The sequence below is a fragment of the Pleurodeles waltl genome, chromosome 7 (genome assembly GCF_031143425.1).
Source record: "Pleurodeles waltl isolate 20211129_DDA chromosome 7, aPleWal1.hap1.20221129, whole genome shotgun sequence".
Lineage (NCBI taxonomy): Eukaryota > Metazoa > Chordata > Amphibia > Caudata > Salamandridae > Pleurodeles > Pleurodeles waltl.
In genome coordinates this window covers 825,441,069-825,454,914 of record NC_090446.1, presented here as the reverse complement: position 1 = coordinate 825,454,914, position 13,846 = coordinate 825,441,069, and positions in this window count along the sequence as shown.

The following is a 13,846-nucleotide window of genomic DNA, read 5'->3' as shown; positions in this document are numbered from 1 at the left end:
TAGCATGTGATTTCGGTGCATACATGTGGTGAGATTCAAACATGTAACATGCTTTGTTATCCAATTTGTGAGCCTTCAGCTATTGTTTTTGACTGAAAGTTTATCTTAGTACACTCTGATTGACACATATGTCTGGGATATCTTTATGTGGGACACAGTGATGTTTTTACAAGTACTGGTCTTCTACAAACCTAGATAAGATACTTGTGTTTTTAACATAGATCTGTAGGAATCTACCTTGTAAGGGAACCTGTGCCTTACCTCTGTCATCATTGCTGTGATTATTGAATGTTGACATTGGTATACTGAGGACACTATAATTCCTTTTGCAGGTTGCATTTTAATCTATGTTTATGACTGATGTATGACATTTTTGACAACGCAAAACTGGTGAACTATCAAGTTGCTTACATATGTCAATGTGGCTTAATTCCTTAATGTATGTATACCTACACTGTCATTATGGGTGAGACATATGTCTGTTTTGCACTGTCGGTCTCACAACGTTACACAATATTTATATTTAAACCTTTCGGGGTCTACACTTACGTTGCATGCCAAACATGGACTTTGCATATACTTCTTCCGATGTTTTTGCATGTGTGACACACGTATTCATTCCCATGGTATTTGTTATCATACCATTCAAAATGTGGACCTTTGACTGATACCAAGAGTAGGTTCACAATTGAGGAGGCACTCATCTCACACTTATCTATTGTGTAGCCTTTGTACTCATATGGACTTCTCTGTCATACACATGGTTTTGACATGATTTGTTAACCACTGCAAATGATGTAGTTCAGTTCATTCACACAGAATGGAGTGACACATTGCTGCTCACAGATGCTCTGTAGCTACTGACATTAACAGATTGGTGTAGGAATATTGATAAGTGACATCATTAGCTACATTGTTGCACTCTGTTCCCACTGTGTCCAAAGACACTTGTGGCTAGAAATGTAGGAAGGTAGCACAGTGCAGCTCATCAAGTTATCTATCTAAACTGCACTGTGTCATTGAAAAAGAACACATTCCTGTCCTTTTACCCTGCACTGGCACACAGTGGACTGCATAGGACAAACATAGTCACCCTTGGGTCATAGTGCAAGGGTGCCTGTGTTGCATGAAGATTACTTTGTGTGCAGGAAAAGGCACATTTTCGCATCTATATATCCCTTAGTGGTATAGTCAACTATTCATGTGTGCCACAGATTGCAGCACACATAGGAAACATATGTGACTTCAGGGACTACAGTTATTTCTCCTTCTTACACATCAGCCTGGTGGGGGAATTTTCAGACACATTTCCGGGTTTCCCTTGTTTCGCATACATGACATATTTCATCAGCCATGACAGTTTAATAGAAACACCCACACAACACACATGGAAGTCCTCCCTTGCAGACAGTGATGCAACACAGCATTTAGTACAGTGTTCCATTAGCCATAAATGCTTTGACATTGACAATCACCCAAAGGTACTTTGTGTGCCTTGACATATCAGAGGTCTGGATTTGCATTACTCATGTACCATGATGCATGGTGCAAGTTTGAGTCATGCCCCTCATAAAGATGGCCTTAGCTCCATCAACAGACACATGTATGTCTATTGTGTCATACATTTCTACATTTTAGATGTTGTTTTGTATAGTTCAGATTTACTTACCAACAAGTGGATCATTCCCATATCACCCATTATAGAAACACTCATTTATGATGCTGTGCCTGAAAATGTGTGCATCATGTGCTCCCTCCAGGTATTTTGCTAGAACATTTGTGAACCTCCCCAGATGATCCATAATGGCCCGGACACTGATGGAATATGTGTGTTCCTATTTAAAAACAAGTGTGCTGTTTCTGCTGCAGGAACCAATTGCAAATGTGTACAGTCCATAGCTCCCAAGACATGTGGAAACCCTTCCATGGCATAAAAGCCTTGCTTGGTCTTCATCTGTTGTTGTTGTGTCTTGTGAAAGAAGCGGTACTGTGGAGTACGGTGAATTGTGGCATCCAGGATAATGGGCAAGAAGGCAGAAAAATATGCCTGTGATAGTCCTGCCACATTTGTTCTTGTGACCTGGATTGACCCAGAGACCAGCAAGTGTAGCACAGCCCTAAATTTCACCTGGGGAGGAATGTTGTTCCTCCCCAGGTGGGCAGAAACTTGGTCCAATCTTCTGCAGTAATTCTATAATGGACTCCTTCCTAAGCCGAATTGATGATGGAGATTTGCTGGTGGAACACGCACTCCCTCCTCTTTTGCTCCCTACGTGGCAATGGTTGTCTCCTCACTACACCTAGTTGCAGAATGATGACCTCCATGGCGCACTACAGCTTCCCAAATTGTTTTTGGGTGTTCAGGTTCACTTAGCACAGTCACTTCATCATTTCCTATGCCCGGGTTACCGTTTCATAGAATATTTTGGTGCATTTGGGCTTTGTGTGCTGCATCCGCACAATGTGTCACACATTGCCAAAGATATAAATATCATTGCATTACTATTCCAAAGCTTTTTGCAGGGGAACTCCTCTCTTGCACATTTTTTATTCTGCATGGCACAGCTGATTGAGGCACAGCTTTTAGACGATTCAAATGTACATTTGGGCAAATGTGTCATCTCATATATTTGGAGAAGTGCTTATGCCACCAATGTGTGAAACATTTTACTGCAATGACAGTGCAAACATCTGATAAATATGTCCCCAAGTTCGACTGTGTATTAGTTAGTACTGCTGTGTGAATAAAAGTACTTTTATTTTTCTTAAAAGACATACAGTGGGCTGGACAATGTTATTGTGTCTGTTGGTGGATTGTTCAGTATACGGCTCTGACACCTCATACTACCTCCCTAAGAAATATGTGACTGTTCACACTTGCTACAATGAGAGTTAAGTGAAGAAAGTCTTGAACATTTTCAGTGTGCATAACCATAGTAAAATTAACCAAAAGACATCAGTGGCAATAACTCCAACAGTCACATTTGGAATACAGTAGTCACTGTCTGCCCTGTGGCCCCCAGACAGGGTTTGACTTGTGTTTAAGTTTACAATTGTTTGCTATGCACAATGGTATTTACAAGCAGTATCTTTACGAGTGAGGAGTCTCTGCACAATAAAAGACCTATCTTGTTATGTGCTGAAACTCCACATAAAGCTACTATTCTTAAATCCCTTTGTGAATAGAAAACAACTGTAAATGAACACAAAACTATTAGTTTTCCTCTGTAAATCAGGCCCCAGTGATTACTTTCATTACCTTATTGTGGTGGTCAGAATGTGTAATAAGCCTTAGTCCAGGTAAAATCTGCAATGTTGAAGTCCTAGAACAACAAAAATGTGTTTCTCAAAATAATTATCAGATGCTAAGATTTAAAATGTACAAAGTGGAGCTGTGATTCCATTAAATGTATATATGTTGTAATTTGCTGAAACAATGTATTTATTCTAAAGACATGCAAAACACAAAAAGGAGACTGACAGAAAAAGTAGATTTGACTTACATAGGGCTCCCATTAAAAAATGCAAAACCAAACACACATATATAGGACATCTAGAATGTATTGTTTGTTGGTTGGACATTGAAGCTTCTGGAATGGTAAGATGCCAGTTATCACCCAACGTGATGGTGGGCCACTCAAACTGTTTTTCTTTTTTTTCTGATTTTCAAAGTTTAATTGCCCAGTGTGTTTTTGTGTTTCTTATTTTAAATCTAGAATAACCCTTAAAAGAACAGATCTCACAGTGTCATAGTGATGTGGGAGAAGATTGAGTTATTGCTATTGGAAAACAAGCAGTTCCACACCTCTAACAGGGAAGGGGAACCTGTCAGTTTTTTGCAGATGTTCCATTAGTGCCCATCATTAAATGAGTTAAATGAAGCCCGTTATCAAAATGTCTGCAGTGTCTGCACTGTACAAAATCAGGATTCGTACCGTAATATACAAGACATCACAATAGTGCACAATAGAGCAAAAGAGAATACAAAAGAGAATCGCAATCAGGTCTGTGCATAGGTTCAGTTCCTTTGCGTATTGCAATACTGATCAGGCTAACGAGACACACCCAAAAAGCTGCATTTTCTTGTTGCTAATATGAAATTAGGAGAACAGTCCAATTTGGAGGCCATTCAGGTCACTGGGTACTGCAAGAGCTTTGGGCACAACACAAAAAACATTTTGGAGAAATTGTAGTTGAAATTGAGGATTCTGGTGACTTGTTTCTAGTTCTACACTCTTCAGAGTAGTGTTTGTTTTCTAATGTAATAAAAATATGGTATAGTTTTCAGGGAACCATGTATTCAATTGTGAAGAAAATATATTATATGTATTTTTCTTTTTTTTTACAAATTTCATGGTATAATTGAAATGTCTGTATTTTTTTAATTCTAGCACAAACTGCTATTTTTGGCGCTGCAGGGTCTGCTGATGCTTCAATAACGCAGGGGCGGACCCAACGCTTATTTTTCTTAAGGACCTTGCTATTGTGTACTATTTAAACTAGCAGCTAAACCTACTATGATGGGAAAGGACAAATATGTTACTCCCCATGTAGTATATGTAGCTGATTATTGTTCTTCAGTGTGGGATATAATGTTGCAATGATTCCTTTAACGCTAAAGACGTAAGTGATATATGACTTTCTTTGACTGAGATTTAGGGCCAGATGTAGTCAACTTTTTGCATGTCGCAAACAGCTAATTTTGCTGTTTGGGACGTGCAAAAAGCACATCACAATGCCCAAACCCCATTTTGCGATTCGGTAACCTGGTTAGCGAATCGCAAAATGGGACTGCGAGTCGCAATTACGAAGGGGTATTCCCTTCTTAATTGCGAGTCGCAGCGCGATGTTGTATTGTTTTGTGACAGCGAACGCAGTCCCAAAACAATCACAGTTAGCACCCATTTCAAATGGGTGCTAAACCATTCGCATAAGGGAAGGGGTCCCTATGGAATCCCTTCCCCTTTATGAATGGCTTTAAAAACATTTTTCAAGAACAGGCAGTGGTCCCATGGACCACTGCCTGCTCTGAAAAAATGAAACAAAAACGTTTCATTTTTTAGTTTTGTAATGCATCTTGTTTTCCTTTAAGGAAAACGGGCTGCATTACAAAAAAAATAAACTGCTTTATTTAAAAACAGTCACAGACATGGTGGTCTGCTGTCTCCTGCAGGCCACCATCCCTGTGAGTGCCGCGATTCTCAAGGGGGTCGCAAATTGGGACCCACCTCATGAATCTTCATGAGGTGGGCCTTTGTGACCCCCCCTGCGAATCGCAGATGGTGTCAGGGACACCAGCCTACATTCTGAATTGCGACTTGCAAATTGTGAGTCGGTCTGACTCGCAATTTGCAGTCAGAATGTACCTACATCTGGCACATGATCACTAAAAATTATATCATGTGATATCTGAATTTTTTGTTAGGCCAAGCAACCTTTGGTTCTTAAACCCTGGTAGTGAATGAAAAAAGATAAGGCACCAAACTATATATATAGCATACAGACTTTTAATTGAATATTAGATTGGTTACATCTCAGCTGTTTTAAAGTAGTCCGCATGAGTTATAATCAACATCACCACAGGAGATATTGCCACCTCCCTTCTAAATAGTACAGCTTATAATGTAATTCCTCTGCTTGTCATAAACGTGACTCTTGCGTCCTCTGCCTAAGCACGTCTCCTGTTTAGGAAGTGGCTTTTTGTCAGGTGAATGGAGTTGTGCACCATAGTGTGTAATCACCTAAAGCAATTTAAGAACTGCACTCTCAAGTGAAATGTCAACATGTTTAAGGGAACATAGTCACAAGGAAATTATTGCATAATCAAATGTCTGTACATTTTCTCAATGTTCTTTTCAGTAAGTAGTATACATGTTCATCCTTGCTAGCTTGCCCTTTCTGGTAATTCTACACTACCTCGCAGTTTCACACCTATAATGGCTTAATGTTCCCATTTGGATTGTGTCCCATTTACCCAAATAATTACATGTCCATGGCTAGGCTATATCTATTAATTCTAATCTCAACGTGGAGAATATTGTTTTTGTAATATACTATTTTAAACAAGAAATAGAGTTGTTTATTTTGTTTCTTTCTAGTTCAACTTTTTGTTATTTGTCTTTGAACTTTTACTAAGACAGCGCAAATATCCTAAATCATCAACGTTTATGAAATAATTGATTTTTGCGACACATAGTTACTTTTCATATATGATAACTCCTGAAACCTCAGGAGTTTAGGCTGAGCAAAAACCTCTAGCAGATTTTTTCTTGGAGTTTCAGATATTGTACAGTTGCTGTTGTTGCAGTAAAACACAAGAACCTAAGCACTGCATTTTACAAGTGTTCACTTTACAGAGTTCGAGTTCCATTTCTCAAAAACATTGTGTCCCAGGTTTTTACCTATATGACTCTTTCATGTATCTAGAGATGAGTCAAAATCCATGGGTGTTGCATGGGAAAACCCACCTGAATGCCCATGGAACGCATCCCTTGCTTGGAGTAAGACAACACAGAGATTTGTGCTGCCTTGCCTAACTCCATATCTATAAAGCCAGTCAAAACCACACAAAGAGGCCTCCTAATAGGGTTGCAAGGAATGTGTGGCTGAAAAAGTGATGCAATCGCAGCGCAAGTGGGTAATAAAAATGCCTTAAGAGTCCTTGTTGATGAATGTCTGCAGTAAAATAAGAGTTTGTGTGGAAACAGCTCACTCGCTGCACCTTAGTCCAACAACAGACAGATATGAATACAAAATCCAGCAGATAACCAATACTGTGTGCAGGGCCAGCTTTTGGCATAGGCAAGCTGGGCCCACACCCAGGCACCTACAGGTTGAGGGGTGCACAGGTAGCTGACCCCCTGTCTCTTGCGAGCGCAAAGTACCTGGTTTGCATCTAAATTATCCGCACGGGCCCGCAGAGGAGGAGATGCATGGAAAACGGGGAGGTGTTCGTTTGTTTCTCCAGGTGCACACAGACGATGCGTTGATGGTTTTCCAAACAGAAAGGGCTTTGCGTTGATTTCCTGCACACAACCTTGGATCATCTTCAGGTTGCGGGGTTTTGGATGCCCCAAGGGCGATATGGAGAAATCCTGGGCATGCAAGACAAAGTCACAGGAGCTGTGTCAATCCAGTGGGCGATTTCTGTCACACATCAGGTACTGCGTTGATTCCTCTCGCAGGAAGTCCGGCTTCGTCATTCCGGCTCAGCGATGCGTCGATCCAGTGGGCGAGGCGTCGAAGTTCTGGTTTCAACACTGGCGCTGTGTCGATCTCCATTCTGGGAACCAGGTTGTGTCATTCCTGATCAGCCATGCAATGATATTCTCACTGCAGAGTAGGCTGTGCGTCGATTCCGGCAGGCTGTGCGTTGATTTTCACAGCACAAGGAGTTCTTTGCAGAGATGAAGTCTTTTTGGTCCTGAGACTTCAGGAAACTGGAGGCAAGCTAAATCCAAGCCCTTGGAGAGCACTTGGCAGCAGAGCCAGAGGAAAGCAAGGCAGCAGGGCAACAGCAAGACAGCAGTCCTGCACAGCAAAGCAGTCAGGTGAGTCCTTTGGGCAGCCAGGCACCTTCTCTTAGAAGGTTGCAGGTTCTGGTTCAGAGTTTCTTTCCCAGGAGGTATCTTGTCAAGAAGTGTCTGAGTTGGTAGGATCAGGGACCCAGTTTATATACCCAAATGTGCCTTTGAAGTGGGAGAGACTTCAAAGTGTGGCTTACAATTGCACAAGGTCCCCTTTCAGTTCCATCATGTCTGCCAGGGTCCCAGTAGGGGATTTGGCAGTCCATTGTGTGAGGGCAGGCTACTGTCCTTTGATATGTAAGTGTCAGGCCCTCCACCCAGCCCAGGAATGCCCATTCAGTATGCAGATGTGTGCAAGTGTAACTGAGCATCCTGTGTTTGGGGATGTCTTACTGAAGTGCACAAGGGAGCTGTCAACTATCCTAGCCAGACATGCATTGTAAGGCACAGAAGGATTTGAGTGTAGGGAAATACTCACTTTCTAAAAGTATCATTTCTAGAATAGCAATATTAAATCCAACTTCACCCATAAGCATGATTTTCTATTACCATTCTGGCCATATTAAATATGTCCTGGTTACCCCTTTCAGGTCAAACTCTACCACTCAACCAGTAGATGAGGGTAGCCCTAATGCTATCCTATGAAAGGAGCAGGCCTCACAGCAGTGTAAAACAAAGTTTTACACTACCAGGACATATAGAACTCATATGTTCATGTCCTGCCTTTTACCTACATAGCACCCTGCGCTATGGTCAACCTAGGGCCTACCTTAGGAGTGACTTCTATGTAGGAAAAGGGGAGTTAAGGCTTGGCAATTACTTTTAAATGCCACATCAAAGTGGCAGTGAAACTGCACACCAAGGCCCTGCAATGGCAGGCCTGAGACATGGTTAGAGGGCTACTTACTAATTTACAGGCCCTGGGCACGTGTAGTGCACTTGACTAGGGACTTACAAGTAAATTAAATCAGCCAATTGGGTATGAGCCAATGTCACCATGTTTTAGGGAGAGAGCATATGCACTTTAGCACTGGTTAGTAGTGTTAAAGTGTGCAGAGTCCTAAAGCCAGCAAAAATTAGGTCAGAAAAAGAGAAAGATGAAGGCAAAAAGTTTGGAGGTGACCCTGTAAAAAGGCAATTTTCAACAGTGCCCATTACCTGTTGGCTTGGGAAGCAATACTCATCTTGATTTGGACTAGCATTGCATCTAGGAAGGATCTTTTTAATCTACTATATAATATACTACTAGCACATTTATAGAGGATTGATAGCTCACGCAGGCAAGCAAGGGTGCACACAAGATTGCATACGTTATTGATGGGGTTTTATAATCATGTTGTTTGTTTGTCTATGAGTGACTGCAGTTCATCATTGGTGTCTAAACTTGTTTAATGAGCTTGTCACTCATTTACTTTCTTTTCCTACTGGTAAAAGAGAGTAGTAGTTTGACTGGTCTGAATGATGAATCTCAGAATTGGATGGTGAAACCACATAGAATTAATACTACAACCTGCAGCAGCAATATTGTACATTCCTGTCCTTTTCCTTTGACACAGGGCAGTGTAGCAAGGCGACTTGCTGCACTGCCCTGCGCAAAAAGCCCATACATATGGGCCTGAGAGAGGTCTCCACCAAAGCCAGTAAATACTGCTAGAAGGAGCTGCCTCCAAAATGAAAATCCTGAAAAGTGTTCAATACTGGAAACCATAATGTTTTTTTCTGAGAGTTTAAGTTTTATCGACTGCCAAACTTGTGTGTCAAATACTGCTTATTTTGTAAGATGTATTTTTCTCTGCTTTGACTGTATTAGCATGTAATGCTAAAATAAAGCATGTCACTTTCATGCAATATCTGTCAGAAGAGTAAAACAAGCCATAGTACAATCATCAAATGACATAACGAGAAGCAGCTAAAAAATGAGAAAAATTATATGCTGGCACATTATGGACTATACACATGTGTCCATATGTCGCTTTTGGATCCCCACTTTCCTGATCTCATCGCACTTCACTTTTAAACAGACTGGTTCTGCTTCAAGGATGAAAAACAATATTGCAACAATTCTATCTTTTAAATGCAAAGCTTTTCTCTATTGATGGTTGTGCAATTACCTGTTTAGTGTTTTATCAATTCAAACACATAGTCAGATAGGCAATTCCAAATTTTGCTGATGACTTCAACTGTCCGCTTAGTTCTGTACCAATTGACCAATGCATTTTGGGTCAAATGACTCTACTTCAGGCGTCCTAATAATAATAGGTGCATCAGAGGATCAAGAGTGACTTGGTGCACCACGTTCCATGGTGAAACCACCAAAGTGTGGAACCCAAAAAGGCTTTTTGCCAAACATAAACAGAGAAAGGGAAACAAAAAAGTGCTAAAAGAATTAATAATCATGTGCATACTGTGGTTGCCAATCAGAAAATGCATGCTTTAGCACGATATAACAATATGAAGTGTCCCCTGATGTGCTGACTCTGACCTGCAATGCTGTAACTTCAAATCCCGGCACTGCTAATAGTGTTTAGTCTTCTTTTCAAACGAGTAATTCTTCCCTGACCTGTAAAAAAATATGTATATTGTCAATTTTTCTTCATCCTGCAGCACACATAGAAGGAGGAAACACCTCCATTGATTGCTTTTGTGAAGGAAGGTGTGCCTTCTTGCACAAAACAATCATTCCAATGCAGGCACCCTTGCACCATGGTGCAAGGGTGCCTGCGTTTGCTCATGGCAGCCAATTATACACCTGCACAGTAAAAGAGGACAAGAAAGAGCCACATCTCATAGATATGGTGCATCCCTGCCCTTTTCTTTTGACACAGGGCAGAGAAGCAAGAAGCCTTGCGGCGTTGGCCCGCACCAAAATATTGTAAATAAGTCCCTAGGTGCTGAAACACATCCATACTTGGAGGTCAGACACATAGGAGCATATTTATTATAGGCTTACTTCACCCTCAGGCCACGGAATGGGGTGGAAGAGTGACACAACTCTTAAGTTAGATTCATCATTGGCTTGATAAATCTAGAGTAACGGAATGCAGAGTAAATTGCAGCATTATATTACTGTGCCCTGGGAGTGTGCTCCATGGGTGGAGTGTGGGTGTTCCCTTGCATCCATCCATGGATTTTGATGCATTCCCTCATCTACCTTTACTGGTAGACCTGGGAATGCGGTAAATTACTATACCTCCCCAGAAAAGGCATATTGATGAGCAATATCTTTATTCCTCCTTTTCACTTCCTCTTTCTTTGTGCAACGCATCTAGAAAGAGGAAAATTCCTCTCAGTATTCTTTTAGGCAGGAAGGTGCCTCTTCTTGCAAAAAACAATCCTTCTTACAATGCAGGAACCCTTGTACCATGGGTTCCTGCATTGCACATTTGATCAACAGGCAGCCATGTATTTGCACAGAATGCTATTCAAGTTCCATCAGGTAATTTGTTGGTTCAGACAAGTCTGCACTCAGGGCTCTACATCTTTGCCAATATGTGTGGCTTGCACTAAGCACCGTAGTAAATGTGTGTTGCACATGTGTTTGTCTATTGTTTGAGGCTAACAAGTCCAGCTTGAGGAGCCAAGGCAAGTGTCATTTATAACGAGTGCCACAATACATTGCAAAACACTGCAATAGCTTTTTTTTTCAGATAGAGGTTCCTTGACAGTGAAATGTGGGTAGCCATTCACATCTGATGGTAAGTAATGCATTTTCAAATATATAACACCAGGGAAACCTGCAAATGTGTCAGTAAGTAGTACCTTCTCTATGGTGGCATTACATGAAGTTAGACCATTACACCTCCTCTTTACTTCATTTTTATATGTGTCCTGTGTACAGCAGCACACATAGGTGAACGCATTGGGTAGCAGTGAGATGCACCTTCATGGTCACATACATTCTTATACTGTCATCCATAAATGTAAGATGGAAACAAACATCATGACAAGCAACACCCACATCGCGCACTGTTTGGAACTACACTCCCTTTGGACTGTGCTAGGGGGCTTAAAGGTGAACACACTGTAGAAGCACACATACTGTCAGCATGTGCACCATGCTCCACAACGCAAACTTTCTATTGTGTATGTCTTTCACAGGCGCACTTGTTCTGCACATGGTGTTATCACACACACATTTCTGAAAAAATGATGTTGGTCGGGGGTGAGTGTGTCATACAGCAACAGACCTTTGGAATAGGTGAGTGAGCCATTAAACATCACTGCAGTGAAACATGGTAAAATAGTCAATTTATCTAGTGTTGTACAATTAACATCATGCTGTCAAACACACATGATCTCTGTTGTACTCCTGTCAACTTTGGTAGCAGTGCATCTATTCTGAGGGCAGTCCTTTGTTGGGGACTAATGGTCCAAGCACACTGCATTACCTGACACAGGCATAGGTAATGGTACACACTCAACTTACATTTCCCATTTTGGGTGATACAAGATTTGTGATCCACTCAACTATGTACTTGTACACTCAGGTCAGAGGTAAGCAACTCTTGTCCTGTAAAGGTACGTTTCTGAACAAATTCCTCCATCAGACCATGTGAAATGAGTTAGTGTGCATGCACATACAGTTTACTTAGGGAATTCACAATCTTGACATCTCTATATTCTTCAGGTGTTTATATGTTTGCATAAAATATATTCAATGTAATAATTCTCTGGCTATTTACTCAGTACTATTTCATCTGCTCATATTTTTGTTTTACAAGCCTTTGTTCCTCATTGCAAGGCATGGCAAACATGTTATTTATACTGTAGCATGATGTGGTATATGCATCCAATGTAGCCAGGAATTTTGTCATGTGTGCCATGGTTTGAGGAAAGCCACACATGCAAATGTATGCATTCTTTACAAGTGACAGCTTTTACATGTTCACGTGGTACTAGGCCTTTGTCCATAAGAATTGTCATTCATTATCTGTGATGATATCTGCAACAACATTATTCCTGCAAAGTGCAACCAATCTGCATAATTCTGCATTGGTGAGACACACTACAATAAGGGGTGTAGCTTGGTCAGTATTATTTGGGTGTGTGAGTTTCAGATTTCCTAATAATCACCCTGGCAATTACAGTGGCACAAAATACATTATATGATAAGCAAGGCACACAAGAGGGGCTTAAGAGGCAGTGGAAAGGGAGAGGAATGCGGATTGGCAGGTGTACTGGAAGAAAGGTATTATTTTTGTGAAATAACCCAAAAAAAATTATTCTTTCCAAAAAAGAGAGAGAAAGAATGTGTGTGCATTTTTGTCCGTGTGTGTAAACATTCCTGGTGAAATCCAACAGATACCTCACCATACCCGACTGAAATCACCTACACTCATTTATTTATCACAAAATACATTTATTAGGGAGGTGCAACACCCCACATCCCACCCCTGAAGCTATGCCCCTGAATACAACGTTAGGTTTGTCTCAGGTATAAAAGTTGGTGGTTTGTGTTCCATCTGTAACACACTTTGCTGCTGCAGAACATAGCAGGAGCGCTGGTTGTGCAGCTCTGCACTGCTCAAGTACATAAGGAAAGTGATGATCAATTTGGTATTGAAAATGCGGCATGCCTGGCCTGTCCCTTTAATGCAGTACACTGTATCACATTGCATTTCTGTATCAGTGGAATTAATTAATGAGAGGCAAGGCCTCATGTTGCTCAACGGGTCTGATGACATGATTGTTACATGTTGAGGCCTACTTCTAGTTGATGAGATGCGGGGTAAGTTGATGTTTACCTTGACAGTGACTTGAAAACCAACACAAAGAATAGATTCAAAGATTTATTTTCATGTTCAACATTTCAAATATTTTCTAAAATTTTGTGCATCAAAGTACAAGTAATTAAAGAACAAAATCACAATGTAGCTGCATTGCCAACTATCAGCCACTGTGTGTTGGTTCTCTCTATCTTCCTCCTCTCTCCTCCTCCTCCTCCCCCATTGCGTCCTGCTCATCATGATCTATGTCTCATGGGACATGTGTACATGTACATATGTTGTGGATGATGGTAAATACTAGGATAATCTTGAAGCCCATAAGGGGCGAGTATGGAAATTTTCCCCCTGAAATTTCCATTCATCTGAACCAGGACTTTAGGATACCACAAGTGTACTCCACGATATTCCAGGTCTTGACCAGTGCCTGGTTGTACTGTTGTTCCAGCTCAGTCTGGGGATGTGGAATTGGGGTCATGATCCATGGTTAGAGACCATAACCTTGGTTAGTTGAAAGTTAAACAGAAATTACAATTTTCAATGATTTTGTTCTTTGTTGCAGTGACATTCCTGTCTATGTGTGTTATATGTACTGAA